Genomic DNA, 22,156 nt, shown 5'->3' on the forward strand with positions numbered 1-22,156 from the left:
GGGGGTCCTCCACCTGTCCCACTGCTGCGTTGGCGGTGTGTGGAGATCAGGTTCCGAACCCTCAGCCTGAGGTCGTCCCACCGCTTGTGGCAGTCCTTTATGCTCCTCACAGTCACGCCCACAGCAGTGCACTTGCGTGCTGCTTCCGCCCAAACTTCCTTCCTCCGCTGCTGTGTGGCATGCCGTTGATCGGCACTGAACAGCATCTCTGCATGCTCCACTATATGCTCCACCAGAACAGTTAGCTCCGCCTCACTAAAGCGCTGTTTGCGCTGCCTCTGAGCTGGAATCCTGGCAGACATGCTGGTGGTCCCTTTTGCCTTCTCACAGTGTGGATTCTGCTTGTGCTGACTCTGGATGGCAATGGATTGTGCTTTATATGATGGCCGCCTCTCTGTTTCCTGTTTTGACGATCATGGTATTTCCGGTTCCGTTTCCGTGGCGACGGAGGCGCACAAGGTTTTTGTGCTACTTGTGGCAGCGCTATGTCCATTTCCGTGGCTTTTTCTGTGATGGTGGTAACAACGTTTCCGCATCCGTGTGGTGCGCGTGACTGACAGCACGTAATCCGACGGTCTTTCCGCAACCTTGCGGACATGGAAACTTTGTTACCGCCGTCACAGAATCACCGCGGTCCAAACCTGACAGGTTGTAATGAGGCCCATATAGTCTTAAGGGTGTCCAGTCAACTCGTCGAAAAAAAACTGGTCGACTGCAATTTGGTCAACGCAATTTGGTCGAAAACCATTTCGTCGAAAAAATGTTTTTATTTATATATTTATTTTTGGGTTTTCGTTTTGTTAAAAAAATGGGTTTTAAGAGAAAAAAAGGGGGTTGGGGGGGGGACCCCCCCAAAAAAAAAAAAAAAAAGGGTTAAAATAGAAAAAAAAAAAAATTCGACGAAATGGTTTTCGACCAATTTGATTCGACCATTTGTCTGGTCGACCAATTTTTTTCGACGAATTCACTGGCAACCGTCTTAAGTGGGTTTGCTAAGTCCAGTTCATTTTCTTGTGCAAAAGACCAGCCAACACGTGTTTCGACATGATGTCTTTTTCAAGGCTATTAAATTCTTGATGCATTACCAGATTTGATACTTGAAGTGTCCTGTAAGGAATCACCTCCAAAACTACCATCGACGTATGTGAGGTCCCACAGCCTGTCCAGCCTGACTCAAAGTGGGCTGCCAGGGTGCTTAACTGGGTGTTGCAGGGCCTGGCACCTGTGCTGCCACACTAGCAGCAGCACTTCCAGGGGCCGCAGTGCAGAGAATTGCTTTCCGGCTTTGTGTTTGTGCGACACGCAGACAGGAACTAGGAAGGTCATTCAGCTTGCTGGTTTCTGTCTGGAGGTGCAGGGGGGCCACAATCATCATATTCATGGCAGTGGGATGCCCTGCGTCTAGAGGTGTGTGAGTGCGAGGTTAGGTTGGTGTAGCATGAGACGTGGCCCGGGCGGCATTTGAAAGCAGAGCAGGGGTACTTTTTTTTTGGTTTTTTATAATTTTTTATTGTGTTTGTGTTTGTTTGTTGGGGGATTGGGCTGCTAGCTGACCCTAGTGAGGGTGCGTGTCACACTTGGACAATGTGAGCAGAGCTCACAGTACACATTAAGGCCCCAGGTATGAAGACACACAAGCAATAACAAATGGTGCATTCTCTTTGGCAAGCCACAGCTCTGCACCACCATCCTAATTTCAAAATGAAGTTGGCGAAAGGTGCACCCTCCCCAAGTAGAGTGGAAAGAGTCAAGCTGAGAAAACCTGTGACCCAAAACTGTCATATTCTGCAAATTCTGTGAAATGAAGCTGAGTGCTATACGCCTTCCAAACATGGTGAACGCATGTTAAGCAGTTTTTGCTCTCGGTGCGCGGAAGGAACCGTATGGGATTTTGTGTTAAAAAGCAAATGTTTAAGAGCCCTTCCCCTGCCACCAAAAATAATCTTCACCAAACTGGCAAAAAGTATTTTGAGTTTTGCAGACACTTTTTAAGGACCGTTTGGTGCAAATGAGTGTCATGGTTCAGGTTACAGGCCACCAAAAACTGCTTCACTTACAAAAACTGCTTCACTTACCAAACTAAGCAAGGGAGTATCCAGCATTGTAAGAGTGTGTGGGTGGAAGGGGGAGGGAGCACCAAAATGCAGTGAGTGGAATTCCACATGGTCTCATTGGCACTCCCAAACCGCACACCCCTGGCCCAATCTACTTTTTTGGTAACAATTGTGGAAGATGGCATTTTAACACACAACAAAAAAAATAAAACTGCAGGATCATTCAAGATGCACAAAACTCATCTATTAGAGCTCTGTCCAAGCCCTCTGAGGCAAAATACATGCAAACTTCCTAATTATTATATGGATTGCACCAACAGAAATGACTTCACAGTAAAAGACATTGAAAGGCGCATCATCAGTCTTTTATACTTGGAGGCATCATGGAAGTGACTTTAGAATAAGCTGGGATAAATAAGCCAAGTGAAAAATAGCTTTGTGGTGCAAAATACCTAAATTGCACTTTTGTTATATGTGGAGCAACTCTATAGTCATTAGGCGTTTCCATTATAATACCATGATACATTAACATAAGCTTTGAAATGATTCAGAGTCACTTTCAGAGCTGCAGATAAGGTAAGGCACAATGTGATTAAATGATTTGCTCACGATCACACACTTGGTTAAATGGTGAAACTGGGATGTGGACAATTTAAGCGACCGCGCACATCTCTCCAGGTTTAGTTAATATATATATTTATTAAGGTTTTGCTTTACATTTCATGCGCTTAAATATTTATTTATAGCAATGCCTTGGAAGCAAACCACATTACATAATAAACTAGCCTTTCATAGAAAACTAACCATACACTATATTCATTGTCATAGAATTATGTTGAGCAATGGGAGTATGGCTAAATCAGAATAGCATCATGTAGATTAATGTGAGCCTAACAAATCCCCCTTGGGTTTTAAAGGCATAGTCATTATTTCATAAAGCATGCAACATTATGCACCCTTCTCACTTCTGATCACTCCCTCCCATTCACATTTCTAAAGGGACAAAAGTCCCTGCTAATAGTACCCCCTCCCTCCCATCATTTTCTTATGGCCCACATTTTAATGATCTGTTGATACAGAGCAGCGTGAGGTCCCCCCTGCCCTCCCTCCAAAAGATGGGGGGACAAAAAGGCATTCCACAGAAGTTGGGGGGGACAAAACCCCCTCCGGCCCCCTATAATTACGCCCATGGCTGCCAGCTCCAGGCCTGTCGATGAAAGAAGAACCAGACAAGGAGGTCAAGGGCGTTATGAGTGGGCTTATCCTGCCGGCTCCCTGTATTGGCCAGAAATCTAGAGTAGCAGCCAATGGGAGGTCGAGGTGAGCACTGGACACAAAAAAGGCTGTAAGAGAAGGCGGCAGCTATCTTGAATGATGCAGGCCATGCACACGAGCACTGAGGCCCAACTAGGCCAAAGCAAGGAATCACACAATGTGCACTATTTGAGCACACGAGCAGCGACATATAGTACGAAAGCTCAAGTAGCCATTCGGTGGTATTTTTCCATTTTTCCGCTTTGTGAAATTGTGTGAGAATTATGCAAGAAGGCACCCAAAGTGCCGTGGCTGCAGGCGGATGGTGTTACCTGCGTGCTAGTCTGTCATGTCAGTGCAGGTTGTGCAGGCAGCTGGATTGGTGCTGCCAGCTCCAGGTAGCTTGATGAAAGAAGAGATATGAGTTCCCAACTGAAACTAGCTTGTCAGAGCAGCAAGTAATGCCAACCACACATGGCTCTGGCTCTTAGGGTTTAGGTTGGTGGGCAAAGTGGATCATTTATAGGAACAATTCATCCAAAGATACCACTCAGCCTATCTGTGCCTCCAGATTCAGAGGGAACCAGACATAACCCTGCAATAATCCCGCAACTGTGGTACGCCCAGAAGCTGGCTGAGTCTAGTACTGAAAACATGGAAGTGGTCCAAATGGTGAGACATACTCCTTGTGTCAAACCTGCATTGACAAAAAGCAGTTCCATTCCTGTCCCAGTTCGGACTTCATGCAATGTCGGTACTCTGGCGCCCTATTCACTTACCAAGGCCAGTGCCCAGTAAGAAGCCAGGTATGCAGAAACTGCAGAAAATAGTAACACTTCACTAAGGTGTTCAAACTCATGTCAATCAGACAAATAGAAACTCTCCACCACTGTTTGCATCCCAACAGTACTGGCAGTGCAGGCAGTTCTTGTACTTGAAAACCCCACACCTTAGTTAGAAGGCAAACTGGTTGACGTGTTTAGCAGCTTCACAGTAGGTACCGATCTATATGCATACATTTCCATTGAAAGCCTGAATTTCCTGGCCTTCATTGACAAAGAGCCTTCTGAGAATGTAATAACTTGCATTCAGTTCTTGAACGTTTAACCCACTTGCGATTAAGAAGCCCCATGTGCAAATCGATACATTGTGGGGCTCTAATCCTCTTCCTCTGGCGGGGATCTTTGTGACAGAGGATGCAAATGGCGTGCTTTCAACAGTTGCAGGTAAGTTCCAGGTTTCTTTCCGCTGTTGTCCCTTATGTTCCACATTCACTTCAAGGAAAGCGTCTCTCTCCCTACCCTGAATCAATGTCTTCACCTCAATGGGAGGATGACAGGAATCGGCTTACCCGAATTCGTGGGGGTGCACCTGGGCCTGTAGGGCTGCCACCCAGGGCCATAATTCCGCCCAAGCCCTTGGTATCCCGCTCCTGATCATCCAGGCTGTTGACACGATATCCGCTGTGGAAAAGAACACCGTTCCTTACACGCTGGCGGTTGCCGTGGTGATGGTGGAAGCCCTTCCTTGTACGTCACCATGCTAGAGGGAAGCACACATGTCCAATTCACGTGACACACAGACACGAGACACAAAGGGAATAAAGACCGCCCTCCGTGACAACCCGGCGCTTCTAATTGAAGTTGTTTCAGACTTCTGTGTTCTTGCCTACTTCTGTGCTTATCTGTGTTCTTGATCCCTGCTATGTTTCTTGCGGACTTGCTTTTTGCCTTACCATTCTGCTTAGGTCACCGTCTGACAAATACCGACCCTGCCTGCTTAACGGACTGCCCGTGCTCAACGTTTCAGTCCTTTGCAACCCGCTCATTGCCGAAGGCAGTCTATCTAATGGACTCCTCTGCTCTACGATTTGGATTCCGCTTGCCAGTTGCCATCCTTGTTCAGTCTACGGACAGTTACACTACCTTCATCGGAAACTACGGACATCCCCGCCTTCCCAAAGGATTCTGCTCCCTGCCTTTGACCATCACCTGCTGGGATCTGGCTCACTGCATCGTTCCCCAAGAAACCGTTTTGCACAATGAATAGAGACGCTTGCAGCTTAGTGCTGTTTCCATTCAGGCGTCCTCGTGCCATCGGGGTAGGTCCTCTGTACTGGACTTGGATCCCCGACTTCATCCTGTTTAAAGGATTATCCAGGCGTCCTTGTGCCGTCAGGGTAGTTCTTGGTGCCTTGCTGGAACTCCAGAATTTCCTGTTATCCTAGGACCATATTCTGGTAAGAGCTGTTTCTCCTTCTTGGACTTCAGTCCAGTTGCCCTATTCCGTTTATCTTAGTGTGGGTTTTGTTGTTTCTTTTTGCCAACACAGCCAGCGTGTCGTGGGTCTGTGCCCCATCTTCCGACTACTAGATCCCTCTGCTTGTTAGATTCACACAGCAGAGGGCTACAATAGTAAGAAGAATTTGTCAGTGACTAACGTGTCTTGTTCCTCTGGCCAGTGCTCCCTCCACACTGCAAGGCAGTATTGGCGGTGAGTCCTAACAAAATTAAAAGCCTACAAAATGGACAAAGTTGATGCCCTAGACTCCCTGGTCCGCTTGGTCTCTGAGTTACGCGCAGACAAGACAGCTGCAAACTGAGCCACGCATCATCGCATTGATGCCCTACAGACCTCGACACAACCCGCCGGAGAAGAGGCAGCCGATCCTCTGGTGGCCTCAGGATCTGGGTTTCCATTACCCCGACAGGACCCTGTTCCTGTACTCAGCCCAATTATCTCTGGCAGGCCCTCAGAGGTTCCATGGGGACCACAAACAGTTCAGAACCTTCATCAATCAGTGTAGACTCCATTTCTTCTGTCGGCCTGCCTCATTCCCCGATTCCACCACAAAGGCAGCATTTGTCTTGTCATACCTAGGCGGGACGGCCGCTGCTTGGGCAAACCATCTGTTGGAAGAGAACAGTTTCATGTTATATGATTGTGACGCTCTGATTACCACCCTGGGCCGTGTGTTTTATACCCACTATAAAACTCAAACTACTGACCTAGAACTACTTGGTCTGCACCACGGGGACACTCTGTTACTTACCTACCTGGCTAAATTCAATCAGTTGGTGGCTGAGACGGGATGGGCAGAGGATAAAAAGGCAGCTGTTTTTTATAAGGGAACTCCTGGATCTAGTGCTCCAAATTGACGGCAGAAGGGCCGAAAGAAAGGGCGAGAGGAGACCTTTGACACTAGGTCATTCACGCTTTGACCTCTGGAAGCTGTGACTCCGAACCTATGCAGATTGGTGCTGTGTGTTGTCCTCTGTCCCCTGTCGAAAGGGAAAACCGAAGGAAGAATACCCTCTGTTTCTATTGTGGTTCCCCGGAACATTTCATTCGATCATGTCCTAAAAGACCATGAAAAAAGCGGGAAATGCCAAAACTCGACATTAGAAGGGGTCTGTTTGTTGAGTTCTTTTTCCAAGGGCTCTGAACCTCCTAGAGGCCTGTCCCCATTCACGCTCTCAGTGACCCTCTCGTTCCCAACAGGGAAGCCTGGACCACCTTGGCTTTTATTGACACTGGGGTCATGGGCAACTACAATGATATACAATATGCTCATGACACAGGAGTTCCCACCGTTCCTAAATCCAGGTCTGAGGTTGTCAATACGATGGATTGGACTACATTGGTTTCTGGGTTGGTGACTGAACGTACTACAGTCCGCAACATGACTACTGAGTACAGGCACACAGAAACCATAGAATTTAATATGATTGCTGCCCTGCAGTTCAAAGTGATTCTTGGTCTCCCATAGCTTTCCCTGCACAACCCAAATATAGATTGGCAAAGGCACAACGTATGCTTCCATTCAAATTTTTGTGAGTCTCACTGTTTCGATGCTGACAACCATAAATCGGTCGGTCCATGTCGCCCGCTTCTTGATGCTGCTCTAGTTGTTGGCTCAGTCACCAACACAGCCATACCCATAGAATATGAGTCTTTCACGGATGTGTTTGACAAGGGTAAGGTGGATCAGTTACCTCCAAATAGACCATACGATTGCCCTATCGACTTGATCCCTGGAGCACGCACCCCAACGGGCGCATATTCTACATCACACAAAAGGAGAATGCTGTTCTGAAGGAGTATATTGAGAAGGCTCTACTCACTGGGTTTATTCGCCTGTCCTGGTCTCCCTCGGCCTCGCCTTTGTTCCGCAGAAGGAAGGGGACCTTAAACACTGCATCCATTTCAGGGCCCTCAATCACATAACCATTCGAAAACCAGTACCTTTACCCTTGATATCCGTCTTATTGGATCAACTGGGTGCCTCGGTTTTGTTCACTGAACTGGATTTGCATGAGGCCTAAAACCTGGTGAGGATCTGTGAGGGTGATGAGTGGAAAACGGTGTTTAAAACTCGGTATGGTCTGTTTTAATACTGTGTCATGCCGTTTGGGCTTTACAACAGCCCGGTCATTTTTCAGAATTTCATGAATGACGTGTTCCGGGATATGTTGGACTGATATGTGGTGGTGTATTTCGACGACATATTGATCTACTCATCCTCTTACCAACAACATGTAGAGCACGTGACCTCTGTCCCCCAGCATCTGCGGGAGAATCATCTGTTTGCAAAGGCAGAAAAGTGTGTTTTTCATGCGACAGAGGTGGAATTCCTTGTTTACGACTTGACCAACAAAGCGTCAGAATAAATCAATCCAAGGTCAGAGCCGTTCTTGATTGGCCTAGACCTACTACCTTGAAAGAATTACATTCTTTTCTGCGCTTTTCAAATTTTTATAAGCGCTTGGTTTGGTCCTTTTCTGAGGTGGTGGCTCCCCTGACTGCTCTGACCAGCAGCAAACGGTCGTTCATATGGTCCACTGAGGCGCAACAAGTCTTTGACACTTTCAAGGCTGCCTTCACCACGGCGCCCAAACTGCAACATCCTAACCGGGCCTTGCCTTTCCACGTACAGTTGGACGCATCTGGCATCGTCATAGTTGCTAGTCTGTCACAATAATGTGCTGACACAGGAGTCCTCCATCCAGTCGCCTACTTCTCCTGGAAACTCACACTGTTTTAACGGAATTACATCATTACTGAACGTGAGTTACTGACGGTATGTGACACCTTCAAGGAATGGAGACACCACCTGTTAGGAGCATCCCATCCTGTTCAGGTGTACACGGACCATTGGAACCTCCTAGCTATGACATTCATCAGGTGTTCAATGACTCGGCATGCCCACTGGCATGACTTCTTCTCGATGTTCGATTTCACAATTTCATATCGCCATGGGCACCTACATTCTAAAGCGGATGCGCTCTCCCGCCTGCACGGGATACCCCCTCCTGTCAAACCTGAGGGTGCCCTTCTTCTGCCTCATCAGGTTGTGAGTGGGTGCACCCTGCAGCCATCCCTCAGGGCTACCCTACAGGAATGGGTTTCGGGACAACCTGGAGAGATCTCTGATTTCAACCTGGATGTGGTTAACTCCCTGCCATAGATTCAGGGTCGGATTTTCATGCCTGATTCTAAATCCCGTCATACTGCACTGCAATGGTGTCACGATTCGCTGTTCTCGGAACACCCTGGTAGGAGGAAGACTCTGGATCTCCTACACAGGTGGTGCTGGTGGCTATGCAGCTGGATGTGGCAGAGTACATCTCCTCTTGTGCCATATGTGCCCAATGTAAGTCCAATCCGGACAAACCTATGGGTGTTCTTCGACAGCTGCCTGTACCCCATCGTCCCTGGATGATGTTGTCCATGGACTTTATTGTGGAATTGCCTTTGGTGCCGGAATACAACACTATTTAGGACGTGGTATTCTTCTTCACCAAGATGGCACTCTTCATTCCCTGTCGTGGTCTTCCCGCGGGCCCAGTTCTCGCTGACCTGTTTTTGAAGCATGTTTTCCACTTCTTTGGCCTCCCCTCTATCATTGTCTCTGATAGGGGTACGCAATTCACTTCCCACTTCTGGAAGGCGCTTACGGCTTCCTTCGGTATTGACAACCACTACTCCAGTGCATACCACCCACAGACGGATGGTCAGACGTAGAGGCAGAAAGCCACCCTCGAGCAGTATCTCCACTGTCTCACCCTCCAGCACCAGATGTCATGGTTGTTGGTTTTAGTGGTGGCCAAATTTGCATACAACTGCTCGATCCACACCTCGACCGGTTCCTCACGTTTCTATGTGCTCAATGGTCAACATCCGCAGGATGCCTCTGGACCCGTCGTTCCCCCAGCACAATCCGGTCGCTCTCATCTGCGTTAGGGAACTGACGGATGTCCACAGGAATGTTGAACGCCGCCTGCACCAGGGGCAGGCAAGCGCCAAAGCCGTTGCGGACCTCCATCGCTCACTGACTCTGGATTACCGGGCAAGGATGCAGGTCTGGCTGTCCGCTAAGAACCTCCAGATACCAGGTTGCAGATCTCTATTGCCTCGCTTCGTGAGCCCTTATGAGATAATCAAGGTCATTAATCCCCTAGTCTTGAAATTGGCACTGGCCCCATGCTGGAGGGTACATCTTGTGTTTCATGTTTCTCTCCTGAAGCCGTTTCACCCTGGTATGCGCCTTCCTGCTCACCCCTATCCCATGCCTGTTCAGGGTTCAGATGAGTATTTGGTGCACGCCATTCTGGATACTAGAATCTATAGGGCAGTCCAGTATTTTCTGATTGACTGCAAGGGCTATGGTCCAGAGGACTGGACTTGGGAGCCTGCCAGAAATGTCCATGCCCCCGTCTTCTTGCTCATTTCCTTGATTCTCGGGGGGTGGATGGTTCTTTAGGGGAGGATACTGTCAGGAATCGGCTTACACAGATTCGTGGGGGTGCGCCTGTGCCTGTAGGGCTGCCAGTCAGGGCCATAAATCCGCTCAAGCCCTTGATATCCTGCCCCGATCATCCAGGCTGTCAACACTATATCTGCTGTGGAAAAGAACACCGCTCCTTGCACCCTGGCGATTGCCGTGGTGACAGTGGAAGCCCTTCCTTGCACGTCAATTCACATGACATGCAGACACGTGACACAAAGGGAATAAAGACCGCCCTACGTGACAACCCGGAGCTTCTAACTGAAGTTATTTCGGACTTCCGTGTTCTTGCCTGATTCTGTGCTTATCTGTGTTCTTGATCCCTGCTATGTTTCTTGCAGACTTGCTTTTTGCCTTACCCTTCTGCTTAGTTCCCCGTCTGACAAATACTGACCCTGCTTAATGGATTCTGCTTGCCATTTGCCAGCCTTTTTCGGTCTGCGGACAGGTTCACTACCTTCATCAGAAACTATGGTCATCCCTGCCTTCCCAACGGATTCTGCTCCGCGCCTTTGACCATCACATGCTGGGACCTGTCTCACTGCATCGTTCCGCAAGAAACCGTTTTGCACACGGACTAGAGACGCTTGCTGCTTAGTGCTGTTTCCATTTAGGCATCCTTGTTACGTCGGGTTAGGTCCTCTGTACTGGACTTGGATCCCTGACTTCCTCCTGTTCAAAGGATTATCCAGGCGACCTTGTGCTGTAGGGGTAGGTACTTGGTACTGAACTGGTATCACAGACTTTCTCCTGTTCAAATGATTATCTAGGCGATTTCATGCCATCGGGGTAGTTCTTGGTGCCTTGCTGGAACTCGAGGACTTCCTGTTATCATAGGACCATATTCTGGTAAGAGCTGTTTCACCTTCTTTGACTTGAGCCCAGTTACCCTATGCCGTTTATCTTAGTGTGGGTTTTGTTGTTTCAGAAGCGTTTCCATTCCATTGGAAGATACGCAGGGACACTGTATCACCTGACCCACTCCACTACCAGTTCTCTGTCAAGGATTTCCCACATATTGTGAGGTTGGTTCCATTTTCAGTCTGTTCTTTTAGGGGTTAACTTCTGAGAACCAAGCTGCAATTTAAACGCATCTTTTTGCCTCCACAGCTGGCGTGTCGTGGGTCTGTGTTCCATCTTCCGACTACTAGATCCCTCTGCTTGTTAGATTCACACAGCAGAGGACTACAATAGTAGGAAGAATTCGTCAGTGACTAACGTGTCTTGTTCCTCTGGGCAGTGCTCCCTCCACACTGCAATGCAGTATTGGCGGTGAGTCCAAACTGAGGACACTTTGAACTGTCAACAGCTCCAAAATGTAATCAACAGAGAGGGGTCTCTCTTGCTCAATTTCTAGATGAATTCAAACAGCACATTGGTATCTTCCAAGGCTCCTTGTAAGGGGTACAAAAGGGCATCTACCTCATGAAGAGTCACCCTCTTTTGCGGCAAATTCCTGAGTCCATTGCTGCCAGTGGAATCGCAGATGGGCAGAATTAACCTCACATCTAGTTTCCAAGATGGTCGAAAGGATACTCCCTCTGCCAGAGCTCCCATGCTGCCTCAGCTCCTTTCATGTCCTACTTTCCAAAGAATAAAGGAGTCAGTGCACAAGTGCCTTCTGTTGCCCAGATCACCCCATCCTGAACAGGCTACAAGGGTCTATTATGTGTTCAGTCAATTCTTTAGAAATGTCCCCATCACATGCTGGAATGTTCTAAAATTGTCACTTGGGGCCACACATGACCTTTCTGCAATGATCGGATGCCATCTGGTATAAGATCTGAAAAGGGCTGCTTTCCCAGCAAATGGTCTTTGGATCTCGACAATCAATCTGTGCCTTGGAAACCTGAGCAACTTTATTTCTTTTAGAACATGATATGGGTACAACTATGTTTCAAATTATAACTCAATATTTGTCTTTGGTAACATGTTTTAATTTTGACAAGCATTCAGTTTGCTGAGTTATATGACTCTTTCATTAGGTATGATTTAAATATTGGGAATACCAATGAGTTAAAACAACGAGACTCATGATTTCAAATACAAATCAATTATTGCCAGGGGTATGGACATTTGCAGACTTTCTGGATTGATATTATACTTTCCTTGACCCATGCCTTGAACAGTGAGGGGGGCATCTGTATAGTATTAGCACTTCTTTCTAGTTCAAATGGGTTCTTTAAGGAAGGTAATCCCAAGAAGCAGATACCTAGTTTTTCATATGCTGATGTGAAACTGCATTCATCTTTTTTAACTGAAATTGAGTCTCTACGTTAAGGTGTTCAAGAAACCCTTTGGGTTAGGGTCAGCATGACGTTGGAGTGCTTCTATTACTCACTGGAAGTATTTCAGGAGAACCATTTGTGATCACAGGGGTGTCCCAAAGCAGGATTCTTAGAACAACCACAGTTTAAGAGTAACACAGTCGTACCATTGTTATCCAATTAATGCTTTATTGATCTACTAGAGCTTGATCATAATGGTTTTGGTGTTGAGATATATGTTGATATTGATCTCTTTTCAATAAGTGGCAATCACTAATTTAATTCTCCCATTTATACAATCCCACCTAAAAATTATGAGACAAGTAACAAGCTGTGTATACAACTGAAAATGTAATCTATTTATCTTAAAGAAAATAAAAGGTGACCCCTTTCTTTATGCAGGCAAAGTCACCAGAAAAAGAATATTGATATTTACTTTCACACAATTAAAATTGACCTGCCTGTTACAATCTTGCCATGAGGATGCAGACATATGCAGTCATACATTTTACAATGAAATCTATTTCTAACATATCTAATTCCAAATAATACAATGCCACCTCTAAGAAACATTTGTTATTCTATGACAACTTTGCCACTTATCGTTCAGCATATTAAACTCTCTACAGTTAAGATTTACATAAATGAGTTTCTGTTAATAAATAACAAATTAAAACCTTTTTTCTTCAAGTTCAAAACAAGTATAAGTACCCAAGAAAAAACTCATAGATAAATGACATTTACGTAAACACACGTTAATGAATGCACCACCCGGTGTGAATGTGGGATGGTGGGCTTCTATCCCTGCCAGACCAAAATAACCACTGCACAGAAGGGTACAGACTACTAACATTGCTAACTAACCCTATTAAAACGTTCCAATATCCTGAACACTCCTCGTCAAACACCAAACAAAATAAACACATACCTCTACCACAGCAGAAACCTACAACCACCACAAAATGCACACACTCAGCAAAACACAACACAACACACTACAGAAAATGAAACCAATTAAACACAAATCATTCACCAGATGCTCATACAAAAAACACCACCTAACCCTTACCATCTAAAAACAAACCCAGCACACAGTGACAGTTTTTTTTCTGAACAGAAGCTATCAACAGCACAACAAATCTATCTAGCGCTTTCCCTCTCTATCCCTCTAAATAAGCTTTCCTAGCCCTCCTATCTACCTTTTCAGATCTGCCTGAGTGCCTGGAGACCATGAAAATGGCAGTGGTGCGTGGTAAAGAACAAAAGGGAAATAGAGTCGAGGCTACCCCTCCCTTCAACGCACAGGTAGTGCTAGAAAACCTACAGAAGGCTAGGAGTTATTTGGACTAGCCATATATGATAACATTTAAAAATGAAGAAATACTCTTAAAAATGTTTTATTATAAATCGAAAAACATAATAAAATCACAGATAAGCAAGTGAAGATCATTATTATTCACTGTACATAGACCATGCAATTCAATACACATAGTGGTTAGTAATAAATACAGTGTTGTTGTAAGTACTGTAAAACAATAGCAGCACATTTCTACTGTCGACACATATTGTGTGTTTCTGGTTCGGATTCACATTTGCAACACATTTTCTGAGTGACACAATTTGTACAATGCTCCGAACATTCCTCAGGACACAGTGGGGCGTTGTTGTCAAGAGACGTGTAGAAATGGTCTAAAAAATTGAAACCAGGGATTAAATATGCTAAAAAGTTTGATCAAGAACCTATTTGATGAGCTGAGCAAAAGACTGCAGGTTTACACCTACATAAGGGAGATTGAAGGCGTCTTTGGATACGATTGATAGCAGCTGTCACATGTTGTATGTTCTCAGAAGCTCTGGAGATAGCTACAGAGGGTGGAGAGAGGTTTGAGATTAGGCCGGGTGATTTGATTTTGAAACAGAGGGTTAATCCCTTTTAGGTATGAACTTCTGAGGATCAAAATTACATGATTCCTGGTTGTAGCAAAAGTAATAAAGTTCAATTCAATGACATCAGGGAGTGTTCAAAATGAAACTGCACATTACTTGGAAGCAGCAGTCCTCCATGGGGTCCTAAGTGGGACAATTCGAAACAACCCATTCAGAGAACTGGTTGTGTATACCAAAATATGAGAGCTAATTATATCCATTATGCGTATGCAAACATGAACGTGCTAAAGGTGACATGCATCATGGGCGGAAAGTGGTGCGCAGTGCATTACTGGGCAAAAAGGAGCCTCCCCGAACAATACAGAAGAGAGTGCTGGTGTCAGCAAGGTAAGCACGATGGTGAAATTAGCTTAACTACAGTGAAGCTAACGTATCAGTGGATGTTCTGACTGTGATGCAGGGCCAGTGGATTGCCTAGCAACTGTTCGGTCAGAATTATACAGACGACACAGTCATGGAACTAATGGCGTGTGCGGCGAAAGATCGGGGCAAGTTCCTGTAATGGTGGAAGCAGGGTGACTAAGTTAAATGGTTGCCTAGCAACTTGTAGTGAATGGCGTCATGGTGGACGCGATATGATCGGACTTACCAGATCTGCTTACCGTAGAACATATATAGAGGAAATCAGCTGATACATGATGATGTCGAATAGTGGTCTGGCGAGAGCCGGCGAAAAATGCATAAAACAGAACTGGGCTTACCCGGCAGCTGGAAAAGTGCCCTTTGGAAGTGGAGCAGTGGCCCAGTCTTCGACAGGCGTGGACGCTAGGAATTTATTATTAGATGTGCACTAACTTTATGGACAGGGACGTTCAGCGCATAACAGACCACCCAGGTCTAAAAGGATGACTTTAGAGATAATCCTGAGTCATCCGATGATCATCGAACTACATTAGAAGTCATTCCCACATCATCAGAAGTCATCAGGCTGTTAAAGTCATCAGCAAATGTCTCCAAATGGTGGGTGATGATTTGGAGATGAGCTTAGGATGACTTGCTGATGATGCCAAGATCATCCGTATTTTAGAAAACTTTGTTCCTGATGATTTTAGGATGACTTGCCGATTACTTCAAAAGCATCACCTTGTTTGCCTCTGATGATTTGGGGATGATTCTGGGATGACTTGCCGATTACTTCAAGAGCATCACCTTGTTTGCCCCTGATGATTTGGGGATGATTCTGGGATGACCTGCCGATTACTTCAAGAGCAAAAACATGTTTGTCCCTGTTGATTTGGGGATGATCCTGGGATGGCCTACTGATTACTCCAAGAGCATCGCCATGAAACATGTTCGTTCTTGATGATTTGGGGATGGCTAACTGATTTCTTAAGAGCATCAGAGTTTGTAGGATGATTTGCGGACTAATACTGATTGTCAGTCAGCTTTTGCTTAGTTGCCCTTGTGCTGAATGATTTTCAAATGCTTTGCTAAGCACACCTATTTGACTATGTTGGGCGAAAATGGAAGCCACAGGCCTACATATAGCATGCACCCCCTGGGTGAGAGTCCTTTGCCATCCCAGTCAAAAGCAGGCCTCCAGCACCCTCAAAATCCCCAATGTGGCAAGGGTAAAGCTTGAGACTATGTTGGGCAAAAATGGAAGCCACAGGCCTTGACATACCATGCACCTCCTGGGTAAGAATCCTTTACCATCCCAGTCAAAACCAGGCACCCAGCACCCTCAAAATCCCCAATGTGGCACAGATAAAGCTTGAGACTATGTTGGGCGAAAATGGAAGCCACAGGCCTTAACATAGCATGCCCCCCTACCCCCCGGGTGAGAATCCTTTGCCATCCAAATTGTTTTAAAAAGGCATCCAGCAACCTCAAAATCCCCAATGTGGCAAGGGTAAAGCTTGAGACTATGTTGGGCAAAAATAGAAGCCACAGGCCTTAACATAGCATGCACCCCCTGGGTGAGAATCCTTTGCCATCCCAGTCAAAAGCAGGCACCCAGCACCCTCAAAATCCCCAATGTGGCAGGGGTAAAGCTTGTGACCAAGCCTCTCACCTGTCCCTGTCATATAATTCAATGGACTCTCACCCGTCCAAAACAAAATCATCTGCTTTCACCTGCCTTGGGGCTCTGAAAGGTTGAGAGGCATATGGCTTGGGTGGTGGAGTTGCTTTTGGCAAGGTGGGTGGTGTGGGTCATTCAGAGCAATGCAAGGTGATGTTGGGAAGTACGGGTCGGTGAGTTACTGCAGACCTGCCTACATTTGACACCTGCCTACATTTGAGACCTCAAGAAGTGCTTGAAAAACCAGAGGATGGGGGGGGGAGGGGGCACCTGGAGGTCCTGGAGGTTAGGCAAATCTGATTTTACTGGGGTAGCTACTTGGGGCAATGGGGTCAGCTGCTGTGGTGAGGTAGGGTGTTTGGGTTGCCTAAGTGAGCTGCTATGGTGAGATTGGTGGTGGTGGCATAATATATGTATATAGAGCATTTTGCCTCTGAGCTATCCTCCCGGCCCATGAGGTTGTGTGGTGGGTCTGGGTGATCGATTTGCTCGTGTTAAATGCCAAGTGTGGTATGTCAGGAGAGCCACTGGTGAAGCCCAGGAGGAGAGTAGTCTGAACCCAGAATTTTCACTTGTGTGGTTCCCTGCACTGGAAAGGGAGATATCAGGACCATATGGGAGGCAAGGAAACATTTGAGCAATACCATGATTGAGGCCTTTTTAGAACTGTGTTCCCTACAAAATAATTCACTCCCAGGTACCTCAAATTTTGTCAGCCTAGAAACAGCAAGATCTTAATGATTTTCCCATGATAAGACGCTTTAGGCAAGTGGCGAAATCAGGACTGGAGTCCAGTCTTGCAATTGAAGTACTTAACCACATATCTACCCATCTGCAGTTTGTGGACATGTTTGGGTTTTGATGGAGATGACTTAAAAAGTATGCAAATCACATGATAAAGCAAGCTGACAAACATAACCTTTGTGATATTTTTCCTCATATGTTGTCACTTGTGATTTGTGCGACTCCTGCACCAGATGTGATACTTTAGACTCTTAGTTATTTAAATCATGAATGGTTTTATTTTTCATGTATTATTTTCATACATTCCAGTCATCTAAGTTTACATGAAAACACTTTTATTTTGCCAACACGTGTTTCACCACAGCTTTTAGCCGTGGTTCCTCAGGAGAGATTCCTTTCTTTTTTTCTGAAAAATAGTCGTTTTTTGATTTCAAAACTTGAAAAGTGGGTTTCTTTTATGCCAAATTGATAAATCTTAATCTTCTTGTTATTTGCCAGGTCCGATTGCCTTAAGCATGCTCGCCGGGATCACCTTTGTGATAATAAGGTCACCTACTTTTAGTCATTGTTTGATGGAGGCATGCAGCTGGTTAATAAAGAGGATTTCATTTAACTGTGCTGCTCATAACAAAGCGTGTTTTTTTCTTCTCCCCTTAATTGCACTGGTAAAACTGCAGAATCGCCGTCAGGCCTATTTGCTGTGTCTGAACTGTTAAATGTATATTACACACTTACTTGTCTCAGAATTTCAAGGGCACTGAGCGACTTTTGTTTTTTCACCATGTTCCCACCCTCCTTGAGCACTTTCCGGTGTATAGGCGCTATATAAATAAACAATACAATACAATACATGGTCAGCCAGAGGGAGCTGAAACATTAAATCCCCACTGAAAAGCTACAATTCCTTCTTTTTATTGTAACATAGTGTGTGTGTGTGTTCTCTATGTTTATGATATTGTCTCTTTTGAGACGCACCCACACTGTTTATGTGTGCTTGCGTTTTTTGGATTATTTTGATGGGAGTCAGCTTGTTTAGGGCTTGTTTCAGAAAGAGATGCAGCTTGTTTTTTCCTTCTGACCGGAAACACTCGAGACTGGTCACTGGACACCACACCACACGAGCAGCAATGGCGGAGGTCAAGATTCCAGCGTGGGAATCGCAAAACAAACGCCAGAATAATTAGGTAAGCAGATGATGCGTGCATTTCTAGGTTTGTTTCTTTTAGAGTCCCTGCTTTCGCGCATCTTTTTGATCTCTGTGCCAGGACGTATATATGTTATCTTGATTGACGAGGCAGACCGGCCTCGATCTTCCCCAGCGAGGAGAAGATGGCGCTGCACTGGCTGAGAGGATCGAAGCTCACAAACACAATGGAAATTAAAAAAAAAAAACGGAAGACCCGCAGGGATGTAATCTGTTAGCAGTCTAGCCAATCCCCATATTACTGTAAACAGGTTGATGCTGTGCTTTTGTGACATTATGTTTTCGATACTATCGGCAGAAGTGCTTTTTCCGAGGCTCGATCGCCTTAAAAACGGACAGATGTCACGGTTCAGCGTACTTTACTCAGTACATACACAGCACCTATTTTGCGCTTAGTAAAGGTAAAATACAAACACAAGGTGGGTGCACGCCTGGTGAGGGGGTTTTCTGGGCTGTGCAGAAGCCCCGGTGCTAGCCAGCAGCGCGGGTATACTAGGACAGAGCGGTGCTTCTGAAATTCAAAGGCTGCATTTCATTTGTGTCAGCCTGGACAGCGGGGATGGCTACTGTTAAACTCTTCAAATGTTAAAGAGCACGTGGACAGCTGCCCCTCTCAGGCTGCGGCTCTTAAGTGCCCCTGCAGTCAGGGGGCAAGGTGCCTGCCTGCATGCAGGGACGGCTCCAAACCAGGGAGACTTCCCATTATTATGCCCTCCTGACCACCAGACTCAGTGCCCCCTGCCGAGATACTCATCCTCGTGCCCACAATAACACAGCATTCTGTAGGATGTGTTCAACCTGGCCAGATGCCTCTATCAGGGTGTGTATTTTGCGGGCGGCAAGTGGTGCAGTGGCCAGTCTGCCAGCGTGCTGGCTCTGGACCAAGCAGACCGAGTCTAGTCCTATCTCCACTTCAACTCGGTGTGATCCTTGTCAAATCACTTTCAGATCCTTTTTCTGCCAACATTGGAACTAGTGCCTTGTTTCGAAAAGACCGTTTCTGTGCGCTATGCATGTTTGCTCAGGTTTGCCTTGTGATGTTCAAAACAGGTAAAGCCGATCAAAATAATGGCGTGCGGTTGAATTGGATTGGCAGAGGGGGCAAGGCTGGGTCTGCTCATATGTGCGCCCACTTGACTTGTTTTTCCTTCCTTCCCACACCCCCTCCTGTGTTACAGAAGGACTGGACCACCCACCGAGGAGGGAGAGGAGCCATGAAGCTGCTACTGGGTGGTGAGAGCGCTTTCTATTTTAATTCTCCACCAGGGCAAGCATACCTACTATGCGCCCCCTCCCCCAGGGGACAGGAATAACGCACCCAGGGGCAAGGGGTGGGAGTTTCAGAGATGGGGGACGTGGTTACTTCCCTTTTGAACAAACACACACATGTTCGTGTCATGCCAGTGTATACATTTGCAAACCAGAAACTAGCCTGCTTCTCGGCGCTTAAGTGATTGGTGTCGCTGAGGGCGTCTCTAAACTCAATAACATTCACAACATCAACCTCAGAATAAGGAAATCCTAAAACGGAGCTCAAGCCAGTTGTTTGAACGTAAATCTCTTTTCAGAGGTGCTCAACCAACTGAGCTATTCACCGTGTCTGTCAAATCATGGAGTCTGCTGGCCAATAATACGCATTAGCCGAGTCAGGGCTTTGTTCCAGAGTGGAGCAAGCAACCTCATGCGGCGCCCGTGAACACCACATCAATTCTTGACATAGTGCTCGGCTTGACCTGAAGGGAACTTCAGGGGCGACGCAGCCCCCAAACTTATCCCGTTAAAAGCCCTGCCACTGTATCAGCAGCTGTGATTCTGTATGAGATAAATGAGCCAAACAAGAAAAATGGCTCACAAACAGCTAGACGTCTTTTCCTTTCCGCAGTTTAGGGTTCCTTTCATGGTGTAGTGGGTTAATGCACCTGCTGCAGGTATCCGTCAAACAGGTTGAGAGTCACATCTGCCTGCCTCTACTCTCCGCCCTCTGCAATTTATCCAGAAGGACTGCGAGACTTGTCCTTGGCCTCAAGCCCAGGGATCGTATCTCTCCAGGACTGAAATCTCTGCACTGGCTCGAGGTGGCTGCAAGGATTAAGTTGAACACCCTCTGCATTGTCGACAAGGCCTTCTTGGGCCTGGGGCCGCAATACCTTCAACTTTCTCTTCCCAAAAATCTTCCTTCTCGAGCTCTTCGATCATCCGCCTCCAACTCCCTCAGGGTCTTTCGCTTCTCCAAGCAACGAGTTGGTGGTAGATCTCTCTCCTCGGCAGGGGCCTCCTCCTGAAACAGCCTTCCTGCTTCCCTGAAACTTGAGGAGAACCATCTCCAGTTCCGGAAGCACCAAAACCTTCCCCCCCCCATCCCCTGCTGAATTCCTGGCTGAAACTGCACTGGCTACCTGGCCACCCTTTGAGACCTTGGGCCTAGGCCCCGCCATTTACACACCTGCACTGGCATCCCCCGCACCTGGGAACTGTATTCTGTATCCCTACAGTCCCCCACCAGCACTTATGTCTGCTCTTACCCTGCACTTGCCATCATCCCGCCTTTATTTTTCTTATTTATTCTATTATCCCATGTACTGCACTTTTTCCCCCTCTCCCATGTACTGCACTTTTCCCCTCTCCCTTCCCCTCGCACTTTTCCCCTTCCCATGCACTTGTGCGATCTGAATGACACCTGGCCTAGTAAGATCGTTGTCTGTCTTCCCTCTGTTCCCCCTCCCCTGCCTCGTCGCATTTCGAACACTTGTGTATAGACGCGTTATAAATGCCATATATCATTTGCAAAGAAAGTAGGATGGATAAAGAAAACAAGAGTGAACTCTTGGAAGGAAGTAGTCTGTTACCCCAATGCAAATATGCTACCTTTTTTAAGAAGAGTATCTCAAATTTGTATTTCTTTTAACATGTTTTTTTTTCTTGTTTTTTTTTAATACTTTTTGGCCCCTTCAACTGCATAGAGGAAGTTATCGAGTAGCCGGGTGGGTGGCAGAGGTTGTGCAGATGGGAGTGTGAGTGTGGGTACAAGATATGTGCGCGTTGTTGGTAGATATGTATCGGGGTGTAAGAATGGTATGGGCAAAAGGGGAGGTAGTTAATTAGCAAAGGGTTTGAAAGACTATTTCCCCATTTTCACTTATGCCTTCTATTTCTAACTGATATAAATCAATATAGCTACATTAAAGACCATGAAATTCTGAATGCAGCCACAGAAAACCATAATTCATTTTCAGTTCAAATCTATCTTTAAGCCCGTTTCATCCTTTGTGTACAAATGTATTTAAATGTAGTGATGCATTTGTAAATTGACATTTTAACATTAATCTGGTATGTATTCTACAATAAGGAATTTAACAATGCCTATTCAGATGTCCATTTAGGTTCATATATCCTTTCTTTTTTTGTAGAATCTTTGAGATCTGTCTGCAAGGCTAACAGTTGGCCTACTATGGACTGCTGGGTGATAAGGAAGCTCGCCACCAAAATTTGCAATGCCAGAAGAGGCCTAAGGAAGACTCTGCATTTTGACATGCAGGATCGATGATATTTGTTGTTTTTTTTTCAAACCTATTCATTCTTATGGAATACAGCTATGCTGTTAAACCGAATTTGTTGAATAAAAAAATGCTGAACACTTTCTGAGCCTATGTTTGATTGAAGATATCTTATAACAAGAGCAATACTATATTAAAATATCAACAATTTATAGCTGCTACAATCATAATATGAACTGGGTAATTGTTAGCTGCTCTTATTGATATTGGGTGAAGTGACTAGCGGCAGTCTGTCATGCGGGTAGACCTTTAACAGATACTGTGTAGGCTGCTGGAAGAGTGTATTTTAGTGCAGTGCTTTGCAATTGTGGGAGTTTATTGG

At 46.0% G+C, this 22,156-nt stretch overlaps 1 long non-coding RNA gene across 1 annotated transcript; it reads left to right on the forward strand.

The window, feature by feature from the left end:
• Positions 1 to 18,177: 18,177 nt before the first annotated feature.
• On the forward strand, positions 18,178 to 21,917 carry LOC138515447 (uncharacterized). The gene is made up of 3 exons (XR_011282008.1): positions 18,178 to 18,260; positions 19,459 to 19,513; positions 21,688 to 21,917. It is a non-coding gene; the product is annotated as an uncharacterized lncRNA (long non-coding RNA).
• Positions 21,918 to 22,156: the final 239 nt, after the last annotated feature.

This window comes from Ambystoma mexicanum, chromosome 6q (assembly GCF_040938575.1).
Source record: "Ambystoma mexicanum isolate Mex_15411 chromosome 6q, UKY_AmexF1_1, whole genome shotgun sequence".
Classification (NCBI taxonomy): Eukaryota; Metazoa; Chordata; class Amphibia; order Caudata; family Ambystomatidae; genus Ambystoma; species Ambystoma mexicanum.